This window comes from Panthera onca, chromosome C2 (genome assembly GCF_046562875.1).
Source record: "Panthera onca isolate mPanOnc1 chromosome C2, mPanOnc1 haplotype 2, whole genome shotgun sequence".
Taxonomy (NCBI): Eukaryota; Metazoa; Chordata; class Mammalia; order Carnivora; family Felidae; genus Panthera; species Panthera onca.
In genome coordinates this window covers 7,324,215-7,348,802 of record NC_138347.1, presented here as the reverse complement: position 1 = coordinate 7,348,802, position 24,588 = coordinate 7,324,215, and the positions used below count along the sequence as shown (strand labels likewise).

The following is a 24,588-nucleotide window of genomic DNA, read 5'->3' as shown; positions in this document are numbered from 1 at the left end:
TGTGTGAGGACCGGTAAAAACAGCAGATCTTGGAGGAATCCAAGTCTCCCACAATTGAGCTGTCCCACAATTCATTGCAAACACAGAAGAAAAGAGCATCTAGGTATTAGAACGGGGCTTTGCACGGGACCATTAGTGGGCTTTGCACGGGACCATTAGTGGGGGCTGTGGGTTCAGGCAAAACAAGCGAGTGTCCCGTCACAGTGGCCGAGCGCCATGGGCAGGAAGAGTGTCTTGGCACCAGCCCCCTTCCCCACAGAACCCTGCTCGCCGGGGTCCCCTGACACAGCGCTCATGGAACCAGACACATCCCTCGTCCTCGTCTAAACTGCGCGAGAACCCGGGAGATAAATTTCCTTCCCTTAGTTCACTAGCGCACAAACCAGCTCAGAGGATTCAGTGAACTTCCCCCCGGTCATGCAGTCAGTACATTCTAGAATCAACTCCATGCCTATCTGAGACTAAACCTATACGTTCCCCCCCGTTCCAGCGTACTGTTTTGCCAGAAAGAAATCATATCATGGTTCAGCATTCCGAGGCAAGGATTACATTTTGGGTTCATTTTTTTTTTTTCTCTGTTGGTCTCCACACTACGGAGCGAGAGCTGACGGGTGAGATAAGATATACCATTAAACAATTTGAAAAGCAAAACATGACGCTGTTTGCCCAAGAGATCGCTGCGAGTCTAAGCCGATAACCCGAGGGTTCCTGTTGGTGCACATGCTCCACTGGGGGTAAGGGCTATTTATTGACGGATAAACCGTAATGCCGTGCCTTTGGAATCACCGCCGCCTAGTAAGTACACACAGATTTCAGAAGGGAAGTGAGCGAAGGCAAGTGTTCAGTGATTAGCAGAAATTCGACAATGGGAGTAGGGTGACAACTTACAAGTTGTTAGTCAGTCAACGCTCGCTCCGGACGGGGGTGACCCACAGTGGTGAACCAAAGCAGTTGGGACACAACAGATGATGGAGATAGAAAATGTTGGGGCACCTGGGTGGCTCAGTAGGTTAAGCGTCCAACTTTGGCTCAGGTCACGATCTCACAGCTCGTGGGTTCGAGCCCCGCGTCGGGCTCTGTGCTGACAGCTCGGAACCTGGAGCCTGCTTCGGATTCTGTCTCCCTCTCTCTCTGCCCCTCCCCTGCTTGCACTCTGTCTGTCTCTCTCTCTAAAAAAAATAAATATGAAAGAAATTAAAAATAATAAGAAGAAAAAAAAGAAAAAAAAAAGAAAATGTCCTCCAGCACGTGGCCAAAAATAAATGCACAAAGGGGGAGTAACCTGAGGGATATTTCTTAGTGGGGGAGTAAAGCCAATCCAGTATGCCGTTTCCAGCCTGGATACGTGCTGTCAGCCACCGAGGGAGTTGAAGGAGGCACAGCCTGGCTTTCAGGAGCCCAAGCTTGCCTCGGAATTCTCCAGATCCTCTTATTCGGGCTGGACTGTCAAGGAGAACAAAGAAAGAAAAAGGCGTCCTTTTACTGGCATTCTTTATCATCTCTTTGCCCTGCTGATGACTCGGCAGCGTCTACAAGTGCCCTTGATAAGGGGAAATGCCGTGCGAGGACAAGAGTAACCATGGACAGTCTTCCCCTTGAGCCCATTTTTCGTTTAACACATGTGTGTGTACCTTTGGGTAGATCGGCGTGAGGCAGTGTTTCCCTAAGCAGTGTGGACCCTCTGCTTAGGTTGACAAGGAATAGAAGGGGTTTACGGCTGGTATTTTAAGAGTGGCTGGTACCCTCTTTCTGCACTCCTGCTCCGTCTTCGGTGTGAAGTCCTTTAGAGTTTGTGACAACTCGGCTGGGATCTTTCACTTTGCACAATTTAAGCCAAATTGCATCACTCAGTTTTTCCACAATAACTAGAATATTTGGCCACAGGCACAATCCCGCAATGGGAAAGATCCAAAAGCAAAAACCCCAGTTGTTTACCCAATTTTGCTAATAGCAAATGTCTGAAATGAGTCCTAGGTGCATTTATGTCCTGTAGAAATAGGGGTACTGATGGAGAATCAGGATGTTTTATGACATTCTTCCTTGTGGCTATCAGAGATAGGAGCTATATGGGCTCATAGGGAAGTGATTCAGGATGCTACAAAAGAAAGAGTTACAGCCTAATCATTTCAATAACTGGTAAATCAAAATAAAAAGAGCCGGAAAACATGCAATGCGCACCCAGTGGGCTGTGCCAGAGGCCAGGGGCTGAACTTGGGAGAAGTGGACAAGAGGCTCTGTGTATGTTCAGGAACCAAAACCTCAGGGCAACAAGTGTCAGAACAAGCGAGGCCTGTAGGGAGGGAGGGGACCGTTTGATGCGATGTGCTGATGAAGGATAGTGTCCACGTCACCAGATGGAATCACACACCTTGCTTACCCTTTGATATTTCCAGCCTAAAAAGAAAGATGCCCCATTGACTTGGTGATTTATTTTATTTTATTTTATTTTAGAGCATAAGTATGCAAGGAGGGGAGAGAGTCAGAGGCAGAGAGAGAGAGAGAAGAGAGAGAGAGAAGGAAGGAGAAAAAGGGAGAGAGAATCCCAAGCAGGCATAACGCTCAGCATAGAGCCCAATGTGGGACTCAGTCCCGCAACCCTGGGATCATGACTTGAGCCAAAATCAAGAGTCGGACGCTCCACTGACTGAACCACCCGGGCACTCCGACTTGGTGACTTTTTATCACTCTCCAAGGAGCAAGCACTAAAATATTCACTGCTTTTGTCTTCCCCAAGTGATCATTGAAATTATTCAGGGTGATAATACCATTTTCTGTACGACTCCATTTTAAATAGTCTAAATGTAAATCTTGAATTCTCCAACACAGACTCAGTCTACTGGGTGCAAAATACTGCATTTGCCCATCTGGTAGAGATAGGGTCCGTGGCCACCGATAGTTCACTGTCTGGCCCAGCCTATTACCTATACAGTTGGTTCAAGGTTAAACAGTAAGATGGCAACAGAAGATGTGAGTCGATTCCTATAACACGTTGCCGGATCAGCGATACGGCCGGGCTCTGAAAGGAAGGTGGCATCCCACTGGTTGTGATGACCTGGAAATGGGAACTCTGCCCTGTGGATGTTGCTTTCCTGCTTCCCAGCCCACACTGTCAGCACTGAAAAGCAGACACTACCGTCTACCTTTCATTGATGGGACTCGCCACCATTCACCTAGCCAGAGTGGATGTCAGGTGAACCGGAAACAAATTGTGCGTATTTAGCATGAGATATAAGGTGGCACCAACACTAGCTAAAGCAACGAAGTCCGACTTGAAAAAGGCAGGGGGAAACGATCACCATTGGGCTCGCGTCAGTGGTGCTTCGTACGTCACCGACACCCGAGCCGTGCTGCGGGTGGGGACCTGGAATCAACAACTAGCTCCAGCAGAGGTTTAAAGGAAGGTGTCCACCCCCCATGAAGAGTGGTGATCATTTCCTGTGTCTAACTTTTTAAGCCTACATTTTCCCGCTTGACAACATTGTATCATACAAATGCCCTAGCAAAGGTCTGTTTGGCGCTAAAAAATTAGGATAGCCTGCCTATGCTAACACTTTGATTTCCAAATTAAGTTTTGAAAATTTAGTACTAGTCCAGGGGCTATGTCCTACGGGATGGTTTAAAAACCAATAGATGGGGGCGCCTGGGTGGCGCAGTCGGTTAAGCGTCCGACTTCAGCCAGGTCACGATCTCGTGCTCTGTGAGTTCGAGCCCCGCGTCAGGCTCTGGGCTGATGGCTCGGAGCCTGGAGCCTGTTTCCGATTCTGTGTCTCCTTCTCTCTCTGCCCCTCCCCCGTTCATGCTCTGTCTCTCTCTGTCCCAAAAATAAATAAAAAACGTTGAAAAAAAAAATTTAAAAAAACAAAACAACAAAAAAAAAAACCAATAGATGAAATCAAGTTCAAGAACAGATGACCTTGTAAGTAATTCAGTGAGGGCCGTTCACCCGTTCTGTGCAAGAGATCATCCTTCACAGTGTTCAGGTGTAACTGGCCTTGTGACAAAAGTTGGGCGAGCTTACCCGCGAGGCCAGCTTTTCTATTAGGTTTATAGAAATACCGTTACTTCACCTTACCTACTCTTTCAGTTGGTAGCCCCTAGGCCTTGAGTAGTTGGCTTCTTTAGCTCCTTTTCAGAATTTGCTGCTGTTGATAATTTCGAAAATTCTCTCAGGTCCTTCATGGAACACAAAACAGCCACACTCCTCACCCTAAATGATGCCCTCAAACTTGGCGTGTTGGATCATGATTGTTTTCAACAGAAGAGGCCCAAACATGTATTTATCTGTTTCCCCATAGGTCTCAACCTCAATCAAGAAAAAAAAAAAAAAATGGAGTGGCTTGTGAGTTCTGGGTTGAGGCAAGCTGGCGGCAAGAAGTTAATGCAACAGGGATCTTGTTTGGACCATACGCCATGTTATGGGAAGGAGGAGCAAAGAGAGAGAGAACGCTAGAACTGGTCACAATCCTTGAAAGGCAACACGATACTGTTCTGAGAGACCCCTGTGGTCTACAGAGATGTTGAACGTATTGTCAACGATCAGTCACTGAAACTCCAAAAGCGAAGGGCGAGCTCTGGGGATGTGGGCTGGTGCCTGCTTCCACATTGAGTTCGATGCCTGGGGACGCCATTTTGTTTCTAGCCTGATCTGGTGTAGTATCCACCGGGAGAGCCTCCTCCGAAGGCTTGAGCCTTTGGAGAAATTAGTCTTATTGTTCTATTAACACTTTATCAGCTTCAAGCTCCAAGCCCATCCGGCAAATCTGGGGAGAGAATGAGTCCAATAGCGTGTCCTCGTGTCCTGACAGCCTCACACTGAGACCCACAGCTCTTTTTACACCAATTCGAGCTTTGACATGGGTTTCTGCCATTCGAATAAATTATATGGGTACAAACGTGTAAAAGTAGGGACTAACATAGTACAGCTCAGGGTATGAGAAGCTACAATGGGATGCTGGTGTAGATCCTGGGTTTCAAGCTCTGCGGACGCTGTGAAGGAAACTCTCCGGTCTTTGGAGTCTAACTCAAAATATCAAGAAACTGGACAGAATGACCTGTAGGCTCCCTCGAGCTATGACTAAGCCTTGCTGATTCTTCTCCTTGCTTCCTTTCTGGGACATAACCATCAGTAAGTGATTCCCTCTCCCTCAGAGCCACTCCAGGGAGAGGTGTCCGGTGGGAGAGGCAGGACGGCAAAAGCGGGAGATGAGGTGTTTACATGAACGGGATGGCTTGGAGAGCTGGCGAGATGCCCTGATAAAATGGCGTTCTTGGGGGTTTGGGGCAAGCTCACTTCTGCTTGGTGACTGGAATGTCTAAATGAAAGGCAGAAATGATAGAGAACAAATATGAGCTTTGATCTCTTCGTTACAAAGTTAATATTCATAAAGTGTAAACATTAATAAATAAAAATGCGGTCTTTATTTTTTTTTTAAGTTTATTTATTTTGAGAGAGGGGAAGTGGGGGAAGGGCAGAGAGGGAGAGAGAGAGAATCCCAAGCAGGCTCTGCGCGGTCAGCACAGAGCCCGATGTGGGGCTCAAACTCATGAATTGCGAGATCATGACCTGAGCTGAAGTCAGATGCTTAACCAATGGAGCCACCCAGGCGCCCCAGCCTCTATGTTCTTCTGGTGTTACTAAGAGAAGGGCACCTTTCAGGCTCTTGAGGTTCATGCTAAGGCCAGTGTGACCTATATACTTTCATACTTAATGAAATACCCTTAATGGTTCTATAGCTGGATCCATTTTTGTTGTTGTGATTCTTGCCATGGAAACAAGATCCCGTAAGGCTCAGGTTAGAGCCACCTTGGCGAGTTGTCCCACAGGTGAGATCGCTTGGCTCTTCCCATGTTCGCCATCATTCGTTCTATTTATTTTTTCTATAATGCCTACAGCCCTTCAGTATCCCTGCCTATGAAAAACTTACCAGTTGAACTCGATCGTCCCCTCCTCTGGAAGCCTACCTTCAAACTCCCAGGGCACAGTCCATTGCCCTTCCTATGGGCTTCTAGAATATTTTGGTCATGTAGCATTTATCACCCAGTTTATACTCAGCTATTTCCCGATCTTGCACTTTCCTCCAGGCCTGGGACCGTGGGGTCGTTGTCACCCAGCAAAGAGAAGACACCCAGTTCAGTTATTAATCAAGTTAAATTGACACGGCCTTAATAGCAAAGTGTTCCATTGGTGCTAGGCCCTGCTGGGATCTGCCTGGCACTTTGAGGAACTGACCATGTGCATCTGAAGGGAAGTTCCAAATTTTAGTGCTGACATCCCCAATTTTATTTTGATTGGGAAATTGATGTAGCAGAGGAGGGGGGTGGCGGATGCTGAGGGGGTGAGGGTTCACCGTAAGGGGGGGGCCTGTACCAGTGGAAGGGATCCCTTCCAGCATTCACAGGATGAGCCCATGCCCCTGGTGGCCTGCCCAGATCCCCTCGGACCTCCTTCCCTGCTTCTCGGTGTGAATATTTCATCCCCGTCCACCACCTCCTTAAGGCCACCCTTGGCCACCTCCTGGCAGAGGCAGAAAGCCAGAGCACCGGGGAGGTTGGATGTCCCATCAGCCCTTCTCTTAGTAATAGTGGCCGGGGCAAGAGCAGGAAAGTCCAGATCCCTTCTCTACGATGCTACTTTCACTCCAGAACCCTCTCCAGATTCGGGCCTGAGCCTAAAATTGTCCCTTCCTTAACTTCATCCCTCCCCTGCCTGCCTCCCTTTCTCTCCGTCAGAGCGATTCCAGGAGCACTTGAATCAATCTCAAGTGCATCCTTGTCGCAACACCTGCTTCTAGAAAGCCACTCCCAGACGAGTTCAGCTCTGTGACTTCCTGGGGCAAGCCTCCCATTGACCAGGTCAAAGGCAAGCAGCACCCCAGCTCTGGTCTGCAGAGTCTTGTGAGGATTGAAACGGACATTCTTCATTCCCCACGGCTCACCTACATTCGGGGGAAGGAGGAGTGTTCTACAGGCCTCCGGGACAGGAGCTGTGGGAGCAAATGAGGCACCCGGCCACATCCTGCTGAGCCTGTGCAGGGACTTGGAGCGGTGGGGTCATAGGCAGCTTCCAGGAAGTTTTAACATAACACTGACATAACACTCCATCAACAGTCCCATATCTGAAGCAACTTAAATAGATCTGCTCAAAGGTAAAAATGTACTTTTTTCCTCTTAAAACACTTAAGGTGTTTGAGAGAATGAAGGTTTTTTTATGTCTCCATTTAAGCCAAGATGAGAATTGGAAGCACGACAGCATTTTCTTTTTTTGGAAATTATTCTTGGGAAATGGCTCTCCTGAAAGACCTAGGTCTTGTGATCTTTTCTGTCCAGTTTTAAGACATCATTTTAGAACTTTGGATAAAACTGCAGACTTTAGATGTGTACTCTATTCAAATTTGACACATGTAAGAGTCTTGCTTTCAATTAATCAGGAAGGAAGGAAGGAGGGAGGGAGGGAAGGAGGGAAGGAAGGAAGGAAGGAAGGAAGGAAGGAAGGAAGAAAGATTTACTGAATACTCATTCATGTTTATTTTTTAATTTAAGCTAATAGACTAATAACATTAACCCTCTTCAATTACAAGATGATATGCTATGTGTTTTGAAGAAATCTGATCGTAGATTCCAGATCCTCCTCTTTAGAAGTGGCTTGTAAAGCAGATTTCATTCACTGGATAGGAGAGAGATTGGGTGACACAAAATGTTTTCAGTCAAGATTAATAATTTACCCTGGTTTCCTCACTTAGCATCCGAAATAATTAGCTCATTCGGTTATTAAAACATGCTAAGGAAAGTCTGTCCCCGTGGGGCCGAAATCTCATATAGATACTTTTCTAGAACTTTCCTACTCACCTCTCCACACTTGGCCTTGCATTTTTAATGCCTCGCCACCTTTTGTTTACCTACAACCTCAGCACCTAATTGTCTTAACCTCTAAAGTATTTCATGTATTCACACTATTTTGAGCTCATTCTCTTCTTTCATCACGTTTAAGAGTGTGTGATGAATGAACATGGGCTCTACTTTGTATGGCCCTGCAAGAACGAAAGCCAGAATACTAGACCGTGATTATCATTCATGTAGTGTATGACTACATATTCATGTAGTATATTCAAAGGAATCGACACATGCATATGTATGCCCACAATAGACTAATTTGAGAAAAATGTAGCCTAATGAAAAATGCATGGGCTGAGAGAGAGAACTGTTTTGAGCCTCACCCCTGACCCCCTTCCAGCTCTATGATTCTGAGCAAATCACTTAACCTCTCCGGCTCCCTCGCCCTTCAATGTAGCTAATCGTGCCCTTTTAGCCTGAGTATCAAATTGATAACATCCCTGAAAGAACCTGAGAATAAGTTGAGAATGAGTATTCAAATGTTAGTTTATTAATTAAAGCGGAGACTGGAAATATTCATCAAAAGTAAGAAAATAAGAATTAAATTTCAATTGTAACAAACTGTAGTGTCCGTTTACAAATCTACGTGACAACTGATTATTTTAGGGACTCCGATGTGCCAGGGGCACCCAGCGAACAAGACTGGTGCGGTTGAGTCTAAATGAAACCAGTGAGAAACGATAAAGAACCAGCACAATTCAGGCAGTGCTCAGGGACATGCAGAGTAAAAGGGAGAACTAGGAAGCCAGTTGGGTTGGGGTCCCATGAGATGAGGGGCCCAGCCCCCCTGAGCAGGTGCCAGTGGGCTGAGTCCTCATTGGGGTCACTTGGGTAAATGCAGATCTGATGGAGAACCTTCCGGGCTGGTAGGACAGCCTGTGCCAATCACCTGAGGTAGGATATAGACAGACCTTGAAGTTGGGAGAATAACAACAGTTGGGTTGTTATTCTCCACCTCTGTGTTTACCTGTTTTATTTCTTTTTTAATTTTTTAATGTTTATTTGAGAGAGAGAGAGAGAGCATGAGCGGGGAGGGGTAGAGAGAGAGAGAGACACAGAATCGGAAGCAGGCTCCAGGCTCTGAGCTGTCAGCACAGAGCCTGACGCGGGGCTCGAACCCACGAACCGTGAGATCATGACCCGAGCTGAAGTCGGATGTTCAACTGACTGAGCCACCCAGGTGCCCCTACCTGTTTTATATGGGGCTTCCTTACGAGCCTCCTATGATGTCCGTCCGATTCTACGATCTGGAGTAAGATCACCAGCTGGAAGGTGTCTGCACCTTCCGTGTCGTCTTCATCCTCTCAAGCCCTGAGCCCCCCGGGGAGCCCAGCATCTTCCCAGAGGGGCCACCGTACTCTTGCGGGCAGAAGAGGAAGCCCTTGCTTCCCGGGAAAGAGAAGGGCAAAAGGGAAGGGTGCACTGTTCCCCCTGGGGAACCGGAAAAAAGGGAATGATTGACGCCAGTCCTTGGAGTCAAGGGAGGGGGTGGGACAAAATAGGGACTTTCAGACATCCCCCCTTAAAAAGGAGAATAACCCCTCACCCCTTCCTGCCCCCATTGAGTTCCGGCCGCCTGAAAAGCCACAGCGGCGCCCAGCGTGGAGCCGAGGGGATAATGCACAGCAGCGCGGACCCCAAAAATCAGGGGAGGGGACGTATCATTTGCTTCCAACAAATCATTCAGCATAAAGCAGCCGCAGAGCCCTGAGCCCTCCGAGGTGCCTGCACAGGGTGGGTGTGAGGGTGCCGTCGTCACCTTTGTGACAGACGGCCTTCGCTTCCCTTGGCCTTGCCTTTGGGCCCATGCAGGAGGTCTCACTGGGGCAGACGCCTGTGGGAAAGTCATCGCCTCGGAGTTTGCTGGGGCCCCTGTGCACTCTGGCCACGGGGAGCCTGGAGACCCGCACAGGCCTTGGACGGGCCTCCCTTGGATGGGCCATGGCCGCAAGAAATGGCTTGGTGGAGGGAGGACTTACCACTGTGCCCCAGAAACAAACTCTGCCTCCATTTCCAGACACTGAGGCTTCCCCCTTAGCCTTCTGCTTCGAGGACGGAAGTCATAAAGGCACCAGACTCTGCACACAAACGCTGGAAACCAGATTCCAACAGGGAACCTCAACCCCAGCTTCCGCGATCCAGAAGAACCTGATTTTACCCATATCCGTCCAACGTCTTTATGCTTCCTGATCAGAGAACACAGAAGCTGTAGGAAAAATCAACATGGCCGTAAGGGGATCGAGCGGAAAGCACACAGTTTTTCTCGGTGATATTTTGCTTTTATGTATACAGTCACCATGTGAGTCATCGGTACAGGTTCCCTCTGCTTTTCCCAAGAGGCAGGAGTTTCTGTTAACATTCAGCTGCCGTGGGGACAGGGTGAGGAGGAGGGGACAGGAGGTATAGGGGAGCTGGCTAGAAGAGAGCGTCTGGTTATTTATTTATGGTTTATTCAGGCAAAAGGGCCTAAAAACAGGCTTTGAGAGGCCCGAGTGTCCTCAACGGCTAAATGGCCCTTTTCTTGAAAAGGACATCAGCTTTCTCTCCTACAGGTGTTCAGGGACCTCAGGGCTGGTGTCCACTAGAATGTTTTGCTGGTCTGTAGGTTTCCTTAAGGCACACTGCTGACATCATGGAGCCCTCTCTCCCTCTCCCTCTCCCTCTCTCCCTCTCTCTCCCTCCCCCCCCCCACCACCCCCCCCCCCGCCCTCCTCCCTCCAGGTCCCTCCTCCCTCCGCTCAATCTCTCCCAATCTCTTTCCTCCTCTCTTCAGTTCCTTCAGGTAAATCCTCCTGAAACTTGTACCAACTAGTTTTTGACTGACAGCGAGCAGCGAGAGACTTTTCTTCACTCTGAGAGAACCAACCCAAACACCGATCTTTCCCAAGGCGACCTGTATCACCAGGACCATTTCTTTGCCAGGTCACCGCCTGCCTTCTAGCCAGGAGCCCGGTGCATCCCCGCAGGTAAGAGGTACGCGCCTCGGTCAATACCGGAGCCCTCAGCCAGCTGCAGGGTTTTCTGGAAAACTTTACTCCAAGGCAATGAAGGGGGTTGGTGAGTCTCTTAAAACTCACTTAAATCATTCAAAACTTCCTAGCTTATCTGGGGGAGATTTACAAGTGCCGTCTGCATGTGGAAAGCGGGTTTTTACTTAATGATGGGGCAAAAAGGAAAAAAAAAAGCGCTTTATTCCTGCCTGGGAAACCATATCCAGATGTGGTCTTGTTTGCTGTGGGTGTAAGTGATCTAGGTGGAGGGACGGAATGACTCCGGCTTCCCCTTGCTAGTGTTTTCTCTCACGGTATCTGTCGGAGCGGGTTTGGTACTGATTTGCAGGGATGACATAGTTCTTGGGTCGCTCTCTGGCCGTGAGCTTCCTTTGTCCGGGGAGAAGTCAGGGTGGGCTGCCGTAAGGCGAAACCTCACCGGAATGGTTTAAAATCTGTTACCTACCCTCACGAGAGAGAGAGAGAGAGAGAGAGAGAGAGAGGGAGAGAGAGGGAGAAAGTTACGTAAGTTTTCCACGGTAGGTAAACAATTCTGGCTTCGGAAACATGAGGAACCCTGTTCACGGCCCGGCGGGGGAAGGCGTCTGCCTTAGAACCCGTGTGTGATTTCCTGTGAGTTCACGCTGCTCTCAGCTGAGCAATGTCACTCGGCGTGAAATTTCCACCCGGCTCCCGTGAAACCGGTGTTGTATCTCCTGCCTGCACTTCCGCGTTGCGTCCCCTGGAGGACATGAGAACCTGCCGTCCGAGGAGGTGTTTCTTGACCTCCCAGCTTCTCTGTGTCGCGGGTCGGGAAACTGACCCCACAACGCGATGTTCAACCGGACAGAATTCAAGACCCGAACTGTGTGCCCCGCTCGGTTCACACGCGCGCGGGTTTATTTCTTCCGAGCGGAAAATAGTTTAATCTTTGTTTTGTTTCTTGTGTGTGTGTGTGTGTGTGTGTGTGTTTACCTAAAGGAAGCGTTTTGAAAAAAAAGAAACTGACAAAGGATTGGTCAAGTCCTTTCTGTGAAACCTCAGAACCCCGCTCATACTCACGCACAGTCGACTGCCAACCCCGATCTTACCCTATTGGGTCCTGTCTTTGTAAATGTTTACACAACTGTGTAACGAGCAGCCGTAGCCTGAGGTGACAGATTCTCTCGATTTAAACTTGTCCTAAGGATCCAAAGGAGAGAGTCAAATGCGGCCACCACTCGTGTTCAATTCAAACACCAGCCGCTGGTGGAAAGTATCAGGACGCTGGCCGTGCAAGTCAGCACTTACCTCATGCAGGGCTCCCTCCTCCGCTCTTCCTTCCCCGGGGGGGTGGGTTTTATGGTTTGTTTTTGTTTTTGTTTTTGTTTTGAGCAGTTTTCCTTCTTTTCTAGCTGCAAATGTAATCACTGAGCATGCGGGGAGCCACCCAGAGGTAACATGGCAAGTCTCCCCTAGAGGTTGCAAATTAGAAGACTTTAACCAGACCGGGGTCATCCGTATCCCAGAAATGCCAATCCAATAACGGAGCTGACAGGTCTTCACCGAGTTAAATAAACGCATAAATCGTTGGGGGTTTGCAGGAACAGACCAGGTTGAATGTTGTGATTCTGGAAGCTTAAGGAAAACACATTTTTAAAAAGCCCTCCCACCCTCTTACCACTCCTTCCTCCACCAGCAGTTGTGGTCATTTTACGGAAAGTGCTGTTTCCCCGATTTCCTCTCATCACACTTCAAGCCAGTGCAGACGGCCCGTGTTTGCAGGGAAGGAGAGCGAGACCCCAGGCTTCCCACGCCAGCGGCCGTGAGAGCCAGTAAAATCGGGTCTGCGGGTTTCTTCACACAGGGCTCAGCACACCCCGGCTCTGCCCTGGCGTGCAGGAGATCTCCAAAGGGCTGCGCTTTCTTGTTTCGGTGTGTGCGTGTGTGCGCGCATGTGTGTGTAATTATATACCTGAAAGACAGCAACACGCTCAGCACAAGAAAACCCACCCATGTGGGGCAGCGACTGCACAGAGGCAAACCTTTTCAGACCTAATCAGTGAACGTCAGACACTCGAAATTGCCTTTCCTGCCGCACCCCCTCCCCGGATAGAGGCACGGAGTCATCCGCTGACTTTCTCGCATGCCTCACGTCAGAGTCCTGAGCTGCTTGTGGACTGTATTTGCCTGCTGGCCGCATCAGAACCTTAGAAGGGACACAAGCAGTCCACAGACAGAGCCGTAAGCATGAGAGGGCACAGACTACTATCCCCTGTTCAAGGCATATAAACCTCCCTAATCATTTCCTGCAGTCTTTATAGGTGATTCAGCTACTGTCTTTTCGCAAGTCTTTTTTTTAATTTTTTTAATGTTACTTTAGAAAGAGAGAGAGACAGCGTGCAAGCAGGAGAGGGGCAGAGAGAGAGAGGGAGACACAGACTCTGAAGCAGGCTCCAGGCCCCGAGCTGTCAGCACAGAGCCCGAGGCGGGGCTCGAACTCACGGACTGTGAGATCATGACCTGAGCCGAAGTCGGACGCTCAGCCGACTGAGCCACCCACGTGCCCCTCCCCACTCCTCCTGCCCGCGGAAATTTTATTAAGCACCTCACACTGGACAAAATCGGGTATCTCCAAATGTGTTTGAATTCGCCCTTCAAGTCAAAGTAGCTCGACTTCAAAAATAATTAGGAAGCTATGGCGAGAGTTAACGTTAGTTTGGATGCTTGCAAAGAAGAAGGTGTTGCGTATTCATGGACAGATGCGAGGGGCATATCAGACTGAGGTTATTATCCATCCTTCGGTTTCCTCTGCCCTTCGCCTCCATGTCATGGATCCACCTTGGCCGCGGGGCTGTGGGGGCAGCTGGAGAGTGGGGTGCGGCAGCCCTGGGTGGTGGGATAGCCTTGCTCTGTGCCCCTCAAGGATGCAGTGCCCGGGAAGCAGACAGCTCTGACCCAGCACGCCTGGCCCTCTGCTGCCGTTCAGGTAGCTTTCCCCCGTCGCTCCTTTTACAGGCAGGTGAAGGGAACCGTGTGGCCAGAAGTGAGCAGTTCTAGAAATGCCAAGCCTTCCCTCAACTAAAGGACAAGAGGACATCCTGCTTCCCCACCTTGACAGGGAGGGTTGAGGGCAGAGAAGGAAGGAAATAATTTATAATCTAAAAAATATGTTCTGGGGGGAAAAAAAAGTTTTATCTTGTAAGTGTTACTTTGTTGAGATGAAAGGGGGAGAAATGAGCAAAATCCACATTCTTGCATAAAACAAGGCAAGAAACTGGAATCTGACGAATGTCACAAAATGTTCTGTGGGTTTAATGCAGACAGTGGTGAGGGCTTCTCCACTCAGCAGGGCGCAGCTGGAGTCCACGTGGAAATGCTGACCATATTCCCAGGGCATTTTAGCCCAAAACGCTTCTCCTAAAGAAAGGTCATCAGAGCTCGTGAGGGGTCTGTGTACCTGTGTTCCCTTCAGTGGGCAGGATGCCGTAACAGGTGGAAAGATCGATAAACCCATAGTCAGCACCATCCAAGTTGACTCTAGAAGGTCACATACAGCCTGATTCCAGAATACAGTCTGTGGTTCTAGACCTAAAATTCTAGAGCGCAAAATGCCAGGTGTTTTAGTCATGATACGGTCATGAACCAGGGATGCCTGATCATGCTCACAGCATCAGACGGGCGGGACACGAGAAGGACAAGGTGTTGATATTTGATACAAAAACACACATGTCCGCAGGAAGCAACTGGCAATTACAGTGGAAAAGCACGTCTGTGCTGCCTGGGGGCTGAGGCCAGGAGGAAATGTTGCAAAGATTTAGCAACAGTTTCGTTTCGTTCTTTCCCACCACTCTGGTGGCTCAAATTCAGAGCAATCTGGATACGTGTTGATCCACAGTAAAAGGAGAAGTAACCAGTTCCTTGGGGGGCGGGGGTTGTGGCGCTGGCCAAGAGCCAGTGTGCCCGCCCTGGCCGCTGACCAACCCCATCAACCCCCAGGGTCTGGGTTCTCAACCTGACCATGCCCCCGAGATCACAGATCAGCATGGGGCCGACGGGGGACACAGGGAACGCTTCTGAGTTGCGATCCAGTTCTCGGGCTGTTTGGAGGACCCAGGTAGTCAGATTTGGGTTTCAATCCACATCGTATTTCAGCTGAAGTCGCTTCCTAGTGTCGGGCTGATGACTATGAAATTCTTGTGTGTTTTCTCGAGTACCGGCACGAGAGGCTCATCGAGGTCACATGGAGCTTGAAGAATGTTCAATGTCGGGGCCCTCTTTAAGGAAAAACGTGACTAGAAAACTAGGTACAAAGGTTCAGCCCAAGTGAGGCATCTTGAAGCTAATGTCATTACCTTCAGGATAAATCCACCCTGTCATACGTAATAAAGGCCTGATACTTAGTATCTCTGAGGGATCGGTTGCATTCGCTTATGTAAATTTTAACTGCTGGCTGCCCTCTAAGTAACTGGACAAAGATAAGCGAAAATACCATCGTGCTTACGCATATCTAATGATCGGTGATGTATGGAAAATTGATCCGGGCGATCTGTAGAATGTTCCTCATGTCACTGGCGGGTTGCCGTGAAATGTAGATCCTTGTGCCGTGGCCAAACCTTTAGGCCATAACTAGGCCCAAGGGCAAGCTGCTATCAAAATGCTGCTTTTCCTACAGCAGAGTGTGTGGGCGCTGAGATTCATGCTGGGCTCACGTCAAAACTCAAAGAATACCATGCTAGTCGTGAGCCTAGGACCTAGCATGATGTTAAAGGCATCAAGAGTGTGCCTGTCGGGGCGCCTGGGTGGCTCGGTCGGTTAAGCGTCTGACTCTTGATTTTGGCTCAGGTCACGATCACAGTTCGTGAGTTCTAGCCCCTCAGGGGGCTCTGTCCTGACAGCATGAGCCTGCTTGGGATGCTCTCTCTCTACTTCTCTCTCTCTACCGCAACCCCACTCGTGCTCTTGCTTTCCCTTTCTCTCTCTGTCTCTCTAAATAAATAAATAAACAAATAAACAAACTTAAAATAATAAAAAAAAAAAGGTGCTTCTCTTCAAACAGGCTGGGGGGTGTCCCTCCCGAAATGGCCATGAAATGTCCCCGTGTCCGGCAAGGGAAAGCCTCTTCCCTCGGTTTCTGTTAATGCTGTTCCCGGTTCTGCCAGAAGTGAACAGTGCCATTTCTCCGTATGAATGCTTGCAAAACCCATGCCTACCAGGCAGATAACGCTCCCACTCAGCGATGTTTGTGCCTGCAAATGTTGGCACATCCGTATCTTGCTCGATCCTACTCCGCCGTGCCAAAGAATACAAGATCAGCTCCCCAGTTCTGGCTTTCTCACTTCCTGAGGTGCCCTTTATTCCTCCCTTTGGAGAACACGTTGGAAAACTTTATCCTTTGTTTTGAAGCACCTCGACCTTTGACATCATCTGTACTCTTCCTAAAAACGCCCTCCCCACATACCCGCCAGGAACTGAAGGAAATGGACAAGCCTTGGAGCGCCTGGTTCCTTTGTCTAGAATTCTTTAAATGCTAAAGAATGAGGATCTGCGCTGTCTTCTTTGTATCTTCAAAAGTCCATGGAAGGGATCTTTATATAACAAACTGTGAGCGACATGATGCACAGACATATAAGTGCAGGTCACAAACGCCACATGGGTGTGTATGTAGCCCAAACATTAATAATGAAACTGCAGGTGTAGAGAGAGTATTCCAATGCTGACAACATACAGTGGGGCTTTATTTTCGACATCTTATCTTGTTTCATAAGTTTCAAATCCATCATTTCCACCCGAGGTCCATATTAAAGATGAAACATCCCCTCAAATTGCCCTCTAAACAGTGTCAAAAAAAAACCCAAACAAGTGCCATCATAGGGATGTTGGTCTTAACAACAGTCTTTAACAAAGGAGTTGGGTGTTAGGTCGCATGATTCGATTCTTATCAATACAAATGCGGGGATGATCTGATCAAGAAATGCTCAGGGTTCTGGTTCCTGATACCACAACCCACCTGGCCCCTATGGGCAGAACTGGCTTCTCCCAGGCAGGCCAGAGCTGCAGCAGGAGGTAAGAGGGGGGCAGCGAGGGTGCCACTCCAGCGCCTCCATAACTCGATCTCCTGGGAACTGGGGGAGACCACCTAGTCGTTGGCCCTATACTTCCTGGCTCCGGCTTCTGGGGCAAGAGCGGTTCTCCCAGCCCAAAGGCAGGAGGGCGTATCCTGAACCTCAGTCAAGCTAGACAGTAAAGCATCGTCCGTCCTGGGAAGTTCTGTGGCAAGCAGAGTCCTGAAGAGGGTTCCACATAACTCTCGCCCTGCAAAAAGAAGGTTTACGCTTAGATAGGAAGCTACCGCGGTCTGTAGGCCCCCCTTGGAACTCCACAGTCATCGTCAGCATCCTAAAGCTCTGAGAAGTCCTGCGGCAGAGCCAGGCTTTAACTGGGAGTCACGTGTTGTACGACCATGTTGGGCGACAGAACTGCCTCCCACCTCCCGCTTCCTTATAGCTATCGTTCGCTCCTCCAATGAATATGTCATCTGGCCGCACTGGGGCCACCTCTGCAGACTACTGTTGGCGTGGGGTGGCAAGGTGTCATTCGCTCCAAGAACATGTTACAGTGTTCGTGTTCTTCCTGGCTCTGAGTTATACCTTCGGGACCTGCGCTATCCCTACAGGTGACTGGCCGGCCTTTGGGACCGGGAACTGGCTACAGATAGTCAGCTCCTAAGAATGTGTTTACTTTTTGCCTCTTTGTTTCTTTATCTCTGTCTCTGTCTCTCTCTCTCTCTCTCTCTCTCTCCATCTTATTCCCTAAGGATTTAAGTGAGTTTCCAAAGACACTCACAGCCCCTCACGTAAAATGTAACATGACATAAAAAGTAGATGCGAAGGGAAAATAGGAGTACGCCTCAAACAGGTAGTTAGAGTAAATCACTTGCTCACTTTATATGAGTTTTGACGGGCAGAGAGAGAGGAAGACAGAGGATCCCAAACTCACAAACCGTGAGATCATGACCGGAGCCAAAACCAAGAGTCAGATGCTCACCTGATCGACCTGATTTGGCCCCGAGTTTTATCTGCTTTTTGAAAACCACAAACTAAACGTAGGCAGGCCCACAGTGGCAGAATCTCATTTGGGGCCTCAGAATTAAATGTGCGTTTTATTTAATTTATTATTTTTTAAATTTTTTTTAATGTTTATTTATTTCTGAGGCAGAGAGAGACAGAGCATGAGTGGGGGAGGGTCAGAGAGAGAGGGAGACACAGAATCAGAAGCAGGCTCCAGGCTCTGAGCTGGCAGCACAGAGCCCGACGTGGGGCTCGAACTCACGGACCGTGAGATCGTGACCTGAGCCAAAGTCGGACGCTCAACCGACTGAGCCACCCAGGCGCCCCCAATGTGAGTTTTAAATACACTTCGTGTTTGAAACTGGGAATCAATCAGGCCCTTGTAGTGCTGAGTTTTACAGGCATCGTTTTTTATGATTCTTTTGAAAGATAATGTCTATTCTGGCTCTTCAGATCTTTCTTTTTAAAATCACTGTCTATAATTTAATTGTCACTATGTGTATAATTTGCTTGTCCATAAGTGAGGTGATAAATGTTCTCCACCGGTTTAGACTCGGGTCTGGCACCATTGCCAGGAGGCCATCTATGACCGGCCACGCCTGGGCTAGGAACCCTCTGTAGACGTCCCTCCCCCCTCCCGGACGAGCTGGCTCACCCCACTCAACCCTACGTTACAAGGCAACCTATCTGTCTGTCTCACCTACCGACTAGTTGTAAGCTCTGGGACAATGGAGACTTACCTGATGCTTTCTCGGTGCTCCCAGAGCTTGGTCTGGATCATTCCTTGGGCGATCTTCATTGAGTCAACAGGCATTGACACGAAGGTGGGATTTTTGCTATAATTACATCCTCACCCGAACCATGGCCTGCATTTACGCCAACAGAGAACTTTTTATCCAAAGTGTTTTGAAATAGCATGTATCTGAAAACTACTAACTGGTGCATTTTTTTCCCTCGGTGAACGTTTCGACGTGATAGGCCGGCTGCTAGAAGTGGTTAAATGGGGCAGCACGCACCTACCACAAAGTAGCTGAATAAACCCCATGCGGGGAAAGCGAGCAGCACGCAGAGTATTTTGGAAAGAAGGACACTGAAATAAAACTCCATGGCTTTGGCATGGGAGCGTGCACTGAAAGTTGGATCCTGGGGATGGAAACAAGGGGGAAAGAAAGAGGAGGAGGAAGTCGCTGCAATCCCGGGAGGCAGAGGGGGATTTGACCCAGGGTGCGGCCAATCCAGGGGGCAAGGCCCTGGCATCACGTCGTTTCTAGTCTCCGTCAAGTGCTATGTTTAGTTAAGGCCTGTGTTAGTGTGCCTGTGGCAATCAGGGTATTTGGCTCTCAGTGTGTTTTAAATTTTAAGTCGAAGAGAATTTTCTAAGATTTCTCCATTTTGAGGATGAAATATTACGGGACTAAACCTTAGAAGAGCCTCTTTGCTGTGATTGTGATCAAATGCATCTCACTCCGACTGGAAGCAGCCTATGCCAGTACATGGCATTTTGGAGTGTGAGGCTGTGTGAGGGTATGTATATTGAAAAAACTAAATTTTGTAGGGGCACCTGGGTAGCTCCAGTTGGCTAAGCATCTGGCTTCGGCTCAGGTCATGATCTCGCGGTCCGTGAGTTCGAGCCCCGCGTCAGGCTCTGTGCTGACAGCTCAGAGCCTGGAGCCTGCTTTGGATTCTGTGTCTCCCTCTCTCTCTACCCCTCTCCCTCCGTCCCAGACTCTGTCTCTCTCTCTCTCTCTCTCTCTCTCTCTCTCTGTCTCTCAAAACTAAACATGAAAAAATTTAAAAATAAATTTTATAATGATGGATATTGGCCTGTCTAGCCCAGCCTCCTGGGAATGTTCTCTAAACTTCGCCTTTTTTGCAGCACCCTTTGTTTAATTTTCGATAGCTGAAGAAATGGTCTATGAGGCACTAGCCCAAAGTTGGGGGGAATGTATATTGAATGAGTTTTTAATCAACTCCTATTAGGAGTTGGGAGAGTTGGGCTCCGGCCCCAAGCCCCTTCGCCCAGTGTGTGTGTGCTGCTGGCTAATTGGGCAGGAGGCTGGGTGGTCACGGGAGAAGACGCGGTCCTTGATCGCAGGGATCCCCCCAGTCGGCTTCTGTGATGACGTACGGGTGGGAACAGAAGAGAAGAAATAGTAGAAACCACTCGTGCAGCAGAATGTCTGTGGCATCAGGCAGAACAGAATCACACAAGGAGCCAGGCTAGCGGTCGGGGATAGTCAAGAGAGAAGACCAGATCTGTTTGGGACGGTCGGGAAAGGCCTTGGGGAATCTGAGAGAGCGTAGGCGAGTGGACAGGACTTTGAAAGTCAGGATGGGAGGAGCCATCAGAGCGAGCAGAATGGCAGGTGCACCAGGGAGGAGGGGGGTGGGGGTGGGGAGTGATGGCAACGGTCAAGGCGATGCTGAGAGCTCACTAAAGACAACTTGGTTCTAGGTCCTCCTGAATCTTCACAACAACTGTCTCTCCTACCTGGCGGGCTTTGCTATCAGCCTTGTTTTCGAGAGGAGGAAAACAGGGTGCAGAGGGTGTGCGGCTTGCTTCAGAAGGGGTGAAGCCAACTCTGATGCAAGGTCATTGGCCTCTAGTGGCCAGAGCCTTAAGGGCCGAGCCTCCGGAGATGAGACTCAGGGGCAGGCGGGTTGCCAAGGACTGTCTGGGGTCCGGTTTGGTAAGCAGTGAGGGGTCACCGAACGCTTTGGTTTTGGGGGTTCTGAGCTGCACTCTAGGGATATCAGGCCGGCCGTGCAGGCCACGTGACTTGCCGGAACGGGGTGTTGAGAGGCCAGTAGAGAGCCTGAAGACCTGGGGCCCGGCGCGGTAACAGAAGGGGAAAGGGAGGCACTGGCAGGGTCCATTAGAAGGGCTCGCACTACATTAGGCAGGAGGGAAGGATTTCACAGGTGGCAGAACGAGGACGCCGTTGTTGGGACCAAACACCGGGAAGAGTAACTGCATTTGGGGAAGATAAATAATATGATTTCTGTTTGGGACAAGTCAGTTCTGGGCACTTCTCTAGGAGGGGCGTCCCAGGGAAAGACAGAGTTGTTCTCAGAGGAGGTGCTGTCGGTCAACAACAGTTAACGTAACGGGACCAGGTGTGGTCAAGAGCATCAGGTAGAGGACACGAGACGTGCTATAAAGAGCAGTACAGGAGGGTGAGCGTAGGACCTTGGGGACCAGTGGGGGGCGGGGGCGGACGCAGACGAGAGGAAAAGTCCACCGCACGGGAAGAGAATGAAAGAGAAGGACTCAGCAGAGAAGCAGACGGAAGACCAAAGTAGCAAAAGACGGTAGGAACGTTCTGGAGATGCTCTTACCGATACCGCCTTGACTCATTTATCAGAGTGGGCAGGAAGCGGGTCTGGAAGTTGAGGGGAAGAAGCAGCAGGTGGCCTGACAATGCCAACAAGACAAGGGGGTGGAGAGGGCTCGGTAGACTCTTCCCAATTCACACTCCAGGTAAAAGCTCAGAGGACCGAGAGATTATTGCGGCTGGCAAATCGGAGTCCTCAGGAGCGCAGGATGGCCCCTTCTGAGCCCGTCGATGGCGAAAGTCTCTTCTCTTCCATTCTGCGTTCTAAAGGTGGCGAGCCCGGTCCTTCTCCTCCTGAAAGTCAACCAAGTGATCCGATAAATCGACCTCTATCACGATTGTAAACGTATAGGTTTAGTGGGGAGGGGCACTGACATGTGCTCCTGAAGGAAGTTTCCAGCAACTCAGGCTCCTTCGTACCTGGATGGATACCTGGTTTTTGCAAGTTATGAGCTTCAGTCTTCCCGAGACGCCCTGGAAAAGCGACAAGCCCATGCTTGAATGTGTTTCCAGTAAAAAGGGAAAGATAATGCAGTGTCCAAATTTGCTAATTACTGCAATGATTAAAGCAAGACTTTTCAAGTTTATTCTTTCTTAAGATCAGCGACCTCGTGAACACAAGCAGGATCTGACAAAGACAGTCATAACGAGGGAGAGAGAACGAGCAAGCAATGCCAGTTCCCTCAGAACAATTAGCTGTTGTTGGCACTGAACCTACAGCTTGAAGTTTATTTTGCGGGGAATACCTTCTGGGTTTTTGGTGCCGTGCTGTGATTAAACAAAACTTCAGCAAAACACAAAGTGCAGTATTATAGCCCTTTTGAAAAATGGATACGTGGATTCAAAGAGGGGAGGCCTTAATTTTTCTCAGCAAAAGTCAAATGAGTAATATTTCAGAAACTTCTGGAGAGGAGAATATACATATGTGATAAGAATTCTTGAAGCCTGAAAGAAACAAAAGATGAGAGAGAAAAAGCCCCTGGCAGGTAATGGTGGAAGCTTGACAAAAAGAAGTTCACTCTGTTAAGAAAGAGGCAAGGGGCGCCTGGGTGGCTCAGTCGGTTGAGCGTCCGACTTCGGCTCAGGTCGTGATCTCACGGTTTGTGAGTTCGAGCCCCGCGTCAGGCTCTGTGCTGACAGCTCAGAGCCTGGAGCCTGTTTCAGATTCTGCGTCTCCCTCTCTCTCTGCCCCTCCCCCGCTCACGCTCTGTCTCTCTGTCAAAAATAAATACACATTAAAAACAAATTTTTCAAAAAGAAAGAGGCAGGATGCTCTCACGATGAGAGACTTTGGATTCTGGAAGCAGACATTCCGGATGGGAAATCCAAGTGTGTGAACTCCCAGCCACGGAGCCCTAGGGTAACGTGCACTGGTGTTACAAGCCCCGGTGTCTTCGCATATTTGGGGCACACGGGAAGCCATCGAACAACAGAGACTGGTTCCTTCTGTCTCCACCCCAGGGCCCCAATTCCCGAACAGATTCTTCAGCACCCCCTTCCTCCCAGCCCGAGGTGAGCACACTTCCTTAGGATGGCTGGCAAGAAGAAGGGTAGTGAAAGGAGGTGAAAATCCTGGGCTGGAGCCCCCACCTCCGGGCTGTGTGAGCCTCTGCCTCGTCCCCAACTTCCCTGTTTCTCATCCGTGAACTTGGAGGAATGCCTGCCATAGAGACACCAGGGAGTCAGAGAAGACGTTTTGGACGAACGTGGCAGGGAAGGCTCTTCTGTCTTCTAGGCATCAGTAGAGAGAACCACTCTCAAAATGACCCACGTGAGCTGACTTTCCTCCCTGGGGACCTAATTCCCTTTTTATATGGTTCTGTTTTCCTTACTTTGTAAAGGAGCCCAGAATTCCAGAGGCTAGGTCATCACTCTTACAAAATCTTCAACCAGATTTTTTTTTTTTATTATTCTTTTACTTATAAAAGGGATCATGCCCCTGTAGCTACTCAAACTCTGATGAACAAGATTTTAGACTTGGCAGAAGCCCGTTGACGGGGTTGTTCTCAAGGCAGATTGAATCAGAAATTACCCTTGTAATTATTTTTTTGACATCCTTCATTTTTTTTTTTTTTTTTTTTGCTGTTAAAAACATGTAGGAACATTAAAAAGGTAACTTTCTCCTAGGTTTTAGAAGAAGAGGAGAGTGACAAAGAGAAATACTATGAACTTGGCGTACAAATGAGCCATGCTCTGGAATTCGGGCGGGTCTAGGAAAAAGTACAGACTTCAGTGGAAAACATACATGGGTGTGTGAGAAATCCCTGTAAACTATAAATTGAGTACATACTGCACAGCCTGGTCGGGAAAGAAACCACAGTGCTCTCTAAAATCAGGGGAAAGGAGACAGAGAGGAAGGTTGGCACCGAAACACCAGGTGTCCCTAGGACTTGGGGACGTGTGCGGTTGGCAGCCGTCTTACCCACATTTCCGGAATCGGACGGTCACGAGCGCAGACCAGGGCATCCGTTAGCCGACCTGCTTATCGCCAACGCTGTCACTTGACCTCCGTTTCCCAAGCTCCCCTCCTCACCCAGGCCCCCTGTTCAGTTGCTCTGCATTTAACCTGACCTTGTTGGCTTTGCTGGTGTGGCCGCTTTCCCCAAGGCCGCCATTCTTTCCTTATGCTTCCGGTCTTGTTATCCGCCTTCAACACCCTCCCTTCAAGGCCCATGAGGCTCGGTTGTCCCTCCCACAGGGGCCTCATCACTTCTGGACTCCCTGAATTTCCTTCTCTCTGGGCTGAACCCAACCCAGAATGTCTCTGGGCAATGAAGCCCTTTTCATATGTTGGGTCCCCGAGTGGGTGTTTGTTGGGCACAGGTGCTGCCTCCCACCCAATCAGATGACAAGCCCTTGATGGCTGGGGCCCTCTCGCCCTTGACCGAGTGACAGCCAGCCATGCTTCTCAGGGTCCTGCTTTGCACCATGCTGGGTGCATTCAACTGGCTGTTTGTGATCCTAATGCGAGGTGAGCCTTATTATCTCCCTTGTTTATTTATTTATTTATTTATTTATTTATTTATTTATTTAGAGAGTGTGAGCAGAGGAGAGGGGCAAAGGAAAAGAGAGAGACTTTTCAGCCGGCTCTACATTAAGCACAGAGTCAAATACAGGGCTCGGTCCCATGACCCTGGGACCGTGACCTGAGCCGAAATCAAGAGTCTGACACTCTACTGACTGACTGAGCCACCCAGGCGCCCCTTTTTTGAAAGGAGGAATCTGACAATCAGGGAGACTGAATACTTGTCCAAGGTCACTTTCCCAAGTACTTTCCACAAGGCATCTCCCTTTGTCCTCGGGATGAGTCCCTCCTGAGCTTGG

At 49.2% G+C, this 24,588-nt stretch overlaps 1 protein-coding gene across 11 annotated transcripts in view; it reads left to right on the top strand.

Annotated features, from left to right (window-relative positions):
* KCNJ15 (potassium inwardly rectifying channel subfamily J member 15) overlaps positions 1–24,588 on the top strand; it is a 77,381-nt gene that overhangs the window by 23,049 nt on the left and 29,744 nt on the right. For 7 of the 11 annotated variants that reach the window (XR_014138161.1, XM_078452773.2, XM_078452775.2 and 4 more), the window contains exon 2: positions 10,664–10,856. The exons of 3 other annotated variants lie outside the window; for them this stretch is intronic. The gene's annotated coding sequence lies outside the window, so the exon portion shown is untranslated. Of the gene's footprint in view, positions 1–10,611; positions 10,857–24,588 lie in introns of all 11 variants that reach the window. One more of the 11 variants, XM_078452777.2, reaches the window with a different exon arrangement.